At 37.6% G+C, this 6385-nt stretch overlaps 1 pseudogene; it reads left to right on the top strand.

Annotated features, from left to right (window-relative positions):
* The first annotated feature begins 4988 nt into the window (after positions 1-4988).
* On the top strand, positions 4989-5570 carry LOC123953993 (annotated as a pseudogene).
* The last annotated feature ends 815 nt before the right edge of the window (positions 5571-6385 follow it).

Below are 6385 nucleotides of genomic sequence, written 5' to 3'. Positions count from 1 at the left end.
AAACCTCCCGTCTCTGGCAAAATATTTTACACTAAAAACTATAGCTATTTCTATGCAAGACTTACTAAGCAACATACCCAGGGTAGAAAGTGGATTCACGTTGCAATAATAATGTCTGGTTTACACGAGGACTAGTTTGATCTAACCTCTTCTTAAAGGATAATGAATTTTTTTAGCTATTCAAAACCTGGGTAATTTGTGATCATCTATTCCCTATTATGGAAGGTTCCAGTGGCTTCACTTTAATCACCCAGGTTTTATGCTGTTGAAAAAAAAAAATATATTAGATGTTGCTACTTTGATACATAAATGTTTTGTTTTTTAAAAAAGAAAAGATATTTTTCTCTTTCTACCAGTGAAAAGGCTGTGAGCAGAGCTGCCATTCGTTGACTCCTGTTAGTTGAGTAGGTGCCTGTAAAGGGCCAGGTGGTGTTTATGCAGATGACTGAGCAAGTTACAATGTGTTCTTCCTTTTGGATAAAACATTAGTGTATCAGATGTGACAAATCAGATGTTCATCTTCCGCACTTCTGCATTATTTTACATTGAGAATTAGATGATGTGCTGGCTTAGCTTTTTGCTTTTGTTTTTTTCTTGAGAATGAGTTCATAAATAAAGTTCTCTCTACACTCTGCATAATCACAGTCTCACAGAATAGCTAACTGGCTAGGTAATATGATAATTACAGCCCTACCTATCCTGTATTGTACAAGAGAAAAAGCACGTGTTCTGGGTAACAAACACACACCATTCATACCCTGTAAGAGCTATTTAACATATTATCCATTCCTATGCTCCTGTTGTCAAGGAAAAACAAGATCTTCTCATCTTGACATCTTGGGACAAAGCAGCTGATGGTCCAATGTCCTCCCCGAAAGTCAGCATCTTCGGAGCACCAAAATGCAAGACTCAAAACCATTCTTCACTATGCACAAAGGAAACGTTTCCCTCCAATCCAAAGGCATACATTTGGTAGATGACATAGAATTTTTAAATCAGACTTTAAAAGAGTCCTCAAAACATTTTTAAATATACTGATAACATTCCCCCTTACAGAGATAGCATTGCCCCTGCTTAGCATTACCATGCTTTCAAATCACTCCAACTCCCTCTGGCTACTCTCCACACTACCATTTTGTCCAAGAAAAGACAGAAAAAGCCGGAGATTCCCCATGAACACAGAGTTCCAAAAAGAACAACTGAAAACTTACACAGTCTTGTGTAGTTGATATCTTTATTTTGAGAGTTCCTGTAATGAATTAGAACATCACTGTGTGGTTAGTGAGAAATTAATAGACAAAGGTAAGTGAACAGGTTAAGGACTCTTAAAAGTTCTCTCAATGCTCTTAATTCATGCATCCATTCAACAAATATTTATTGAGTTTCAATCATATGCAATTCAAGATCAGACCTTTTAGTCAGGGGACAATGAGAGAAATACCATAAGAGAAAGATAAGTACACTAAGGAAATTTCAGAGTTAGGTGGGATCACAGAAGAATTTATAGAAAAGATGTTTTTTGGTGGATCCAGGAGGATGGATCGGTTCTAAAACATGAAGAGTGGCTGGAGAGAAAGAGGGATAGGAGGAAAGGGTCATAATTCCACACCTCTTAAGCAATGTATTACTACTATGTGGCGACTATTAATAATGATTTCATTATTTAAAGAAGTGATTAATAATAGCTCATGTATTTTATAAAATATATTTGGCATATTTGCATATGTTTTACATATTTATCATTAAATGTTAATATCTTAACATTACACTTTGATATATTTAATATATTTTATTTACTAATAACTATTGATGTAATTATTATTAAATAATTTCTGTATTTCTGCAATAGTATCTATCATAATAGCCCCCATATACAAAGCATTTTTCCTTGTGCCATGCACTATTCTAAGCTACGTAGCTACCCAGTAAACTCGCACAACAATCCTATGTTAAGTACTATTAGTATTCCAGTTTTACAAATAGAAAGGGAAGAGAGATTAACCAACTTGCCTGAAGTCACTACAAGAATGCAGAAGAAGAGGGTTCTAACTAAAATAGGGTGGACTCCAGAGCCCATACTCACAACTGAGATCTATCACAAGATCAGTCCCGCTGTGGACCTTTCTGAGGCTCACATGGCTGTTGGTAGAATTCAATGTCTTATATGGCAGGGTGGGGGTGTCCTTTCCTGCTGGCTGCCCAAGACCTGCATTTCCTTGCCATGTGACCCTCTCACAATGTCATAATTTTCTTCTCTCCAGTCCAGGAGTGTATCTCACCCCAGAGTGCAAAACTGAGTCATAGTAATCAAGGATGGATGATCCCGTCACCTTCACCACATGTTGTAACTGAATTAAGGGAGAGTGACTATCTCATCATAAAACAGGCCCCTTTCATACTCAAAAGAAGGGGATTATACAGGATATATACACCAGGGACTCTTGAGGACCATCTTAGAATTCTATCTGTTACACTGGCCCAAAAGTGGATCTTGGAGCAACAACTGATAAGAAAGTTATTTATGAAGAAGTTTTCTAAGAAAAAAACAGCAAAGAAGTGGGGAAGTGGGCAGGGAATTTTTAAGGGAGCCAAACAAGGATGCCAATACTCAGCATAGTCTCATGAAGGAAAACTTTAACTCAATTCCAACAGGGAGCTGGGCAGTTTAGGTTCCACCTTAGGGTTGACAGATCAGAACTGAGGGAGCTGAAGTATGACACTCCCATCCCAACTGGCCATTGGTACTGGGGCCGTCCACTGAGGATGCAAATTCCCAGACTCTATGGGCATCCTCAGGCAAACTAGACACTCACAGCCTAAAAGCAGCTTCCTGACAAAACAGTGCAGGTGCTGGCTTTCAGAAATGAAAGCCTCTGGGGGGTCAACATGAACAAAATGGTAAAGGGATCTGAGGAAACAGTAGAGGAGCATTAACATCATCTGTCACATGAACTTTTGATAAAAGTTTTTAAATATCAAAATTGCATCCTTTTGTCATAAAAGAAATTACATGAATGTAATAAACTGTTTAATGTAATTATGTAGAATTCTGGTTTTGGGGGGCGCCTGGGTGGCTCAGTGGGTTAAAGCCTCTGCCTTCAGCTCAGGTCATGATCCCAGGGTCCTGGGATCGAGCCCTGCATCAGGCTCTCTGCTCAGTGGGAAGCCTGCTTCCTCCTCTCTCTCTGCCTGCCTCTCTACCTACTTGTGATCTCTGTCTGTCAAATAAATAAATAAAATCTTTAAAAGAAAAAAAGAAATGTGGAATAAATCTGGAAAGAAAAAAGCTGAAAGAAAGTGATTCTTTAAACTTCTGTATGAAGTCTTGAACTTCACTCTCAATCTGAACATGCATGAAATCTAACAGAATCAGCATAGCGAAGGCTTTAAGAACAGAAGTATGGTGTCGACCACCAGGGAAGAGGCACAAACTGTGAAAACCAGAAGAGCACTGCAAACTCTTTGAAAACTAAACTGACATTCTAAGCCCACACAAAACAGGTCAGGACTTGAAGTCTATATCTCATAGTGTTAATTGTTTGCATTAAAAAAGAGAGAAGTAAAAGAAGGAGGAGGAAGAGAACCAGAAGCCATTCTCCAGATTTTAGCTGAGCCCAGAATCTCATAGCATAGTATTCAAAATGGCCAAGATACAGTCCAGAATTTCTCAACATGCAAAGATCTAGGAACATGTAGACAACTAAAAAGAAGAAGCAATCAACAGACACCAACATTAAGATGACCCCAAATATTGAAATTATCAAACAAAAAAAGCTATGGCAGTTATTATAACCATGCCACATGAAGTAAGGGCAAACAACAATCTAGCAACAAATGGAATAATAGGAATTTTCAGCAAATTAGTATTAAATGAAAATTCCATAATTGAAAATTACAGTAACAGAAATTTTTTAATTCACCAGAGAGACCTCGATATACAATAGAGATAAATAGTGAGTGAACTTGAGGACAGATCAGTAGGAATAATCCAATCTGAGTAAGAGTAGAAATGAATCCAATCTGAATAATAGGGGAAGAAATATAAATAATAAACAAAGCTCTGTATTGGAACAATATCAAAAGGTCTAAGATTTATCTTGCTGGAGTTCTGGAAGGAGAGAAAAAAGAAAATGATCCCCCCCAAAATAGTTAAATAATGGCTGAAAATGCCCCAAATTTGGTGAAAGACATAAATTTACAGATCCAAGAACCTCAATGAACCACATGGGATAAATTTAAAGAAAACCACACCCAAACATATAATTAAAATGCTGAAAGCTTTCCCCAGTTCTGCTTTCCTCGTCCTTCACCGTTTTGTCTCCTGAGAGCACCTCACAGAAAACCTCCATGTATAAACCTCAGTCTCAGAGCCTTTTTCCTGGGGAACCCCACCTGTGATATAGTAAAATTAAGTTCACCTCCAAAGAGGGAGAGGAGAAAATGGAATTTGGAGCATGAATAGGAAAAAATTCATAGGCTTAATCTGGGAATCAGTTATTTTATTTTTTCTATGATTGAAATATTTTATAATTTCTAAAAATATATGCATGTCTCCAGCAGAAATTGTGATAAATATCATGGTCATTTAAGCCAAATATTTCTGCAGTTATGTAGTAACTTACAGAAAATTCATAGTATGTAACGTAAGTAATAATCTGGCCCAAGGGGGGAAAAAAACCTTTAAATATTAAGATGTCAAGTAAAATAGCCTACATGTACTTAGCTACTTTTTTTCTGAAAGTCACTTGTAAAAAGTATTTTTAATATCTAGAGAGAAAAACAATTCTGCAATAAAAACAAATACTCTACTTTCACCAGACCAAAATGATAAAGATTTTCCTAACAGAGTTTCTTTTCATTAGGTTCTTAATAGCAATTTGAAACAATAATAGTATCAAAAAGAAGTTTGGGCAGCTGCAGACACCTCAGGTCCTGGCCATTGCACACATCTCAGGCCACACCCAGAGTCCACCTGTCCATCCTTCACCATGATGGTCAAAAAAGGCACCAAGGACCTCATATACCTGCTCTTGGAGTTTAGGTTCATCTTCAGGCTCTCCAGGCTTGCATTCCTTGCCAGTGGACTTAGCTCTTGTTTGAATCTGAGACCAAGAACAACTTGAAGCAAGAAAATGACCATTCCAGCTTCCATACTGAGTATAAATTCTGATTGCAGCTGGCACCCTTGGGATGCTGGTGGGTTTTCTGGGCTGCTGGGCCACAGGGCAAGAGCCCCAGTGCATGCAGGGATTGCTCTCTGGCCTCCTCTTGGTGATATTCGCCATTGAAACAGTGGCAGTCCCATGAAGATGAGGTGATTCAGTCCAGGAGTTTTACAAGGACAAGCTGAAAGTCAAGGACAAGCCCCAGCAGGATGCTAACAGCCGTCCCCTCTGCACTGGACCGCTGTGGTGTGGCAGGAGGAGTGCAACAATTTATCTCAGACATCAGTCCCCTGAAAGGATTTCCTCCCAAGCATCCCAGTGAAGCCTTGCTCTGAGGCCATTAAAGAGGTCTCTGACAGCAAATCCCACATCCTTGGTGCATGGGCATCGGGACTGCTGTGGTGATATATCCACAGGAGCACAGAGAAGATCTACAGTCAGTGTGTGCCCCTGAGCAGGAAAGTTTACCCTGAAGGTGGATGATTATTTTCTTGGGGTTTTTTTGGGGGGGAGGGCACTAACTTAAATATTCATTCTGCATTTTCAAAGGGAAAAAGTGATCCTGTGTTTCTCTTTTTATTTTTGTTTGTTTTGTTTCTCTTTTTAATGCTTTATTCAATATTGGTATTTGTTGTTGCTTTGGTTTGTATTTCTTTTTTTGGTTGTTTTTAATTACTAGGTTAAGCAGAAGTCCTGCAATGAAAGGTACTAATTTGCTAGATTCTAGACAAAAGACAGTGTACATAAAGAGAATTTTTTTGAATTTACATAGATTTTTAAATATCTATCACATTTAATAAGGTTAAAACTTACATTGGAGACAATTTCATACCTAGTAAGAGATGACAATAAAAAATGTCTACTGCATTTTTCATATATTATTTCATTTTATCAATAAAATGTCTGTAGTTATGAATTCCCTCCTCTAGTTATGAATAGAGTACATACAGAGAATTTTTTTGAATTTACATAGATTTTTTTATATGTCTATCATATTTAATCAGGTTAAAACTTACACTGGAGACAATTTCATACATAGTAAGATATGACAACAAAAAATGTCTATTGCATTTTTCATATAGTATTTCAATTTATCAATAAAACGTCTGTAGTTATGAAGACCCTCCTGCCACCAATGAAAATGAGCCATAATTTCCTATCTCTCACTACTTTACCTATTGGCCCTCAAATCCGTTCAAACTCTAAAAAGGCAAGTCACA

The sequence above is a fragment of the Meles meles genome, chromosome 1 (assembly GCF_922984935.1).
Source record: "Meles meles chromosome 1, mMelMel3.1 paternal haplotype, whole genome shotgun sequence".
NCBI lineage: Eukaryota > Metazoa > Chordata > Mammalia > Carnivora > Mustelidae > Meles > Meles meles.
The sequence above is the reverse complement of the archived record's forward strand: the minus strand, read 5'-3'. Positions and strand labels throughout refer to the sequence as shown.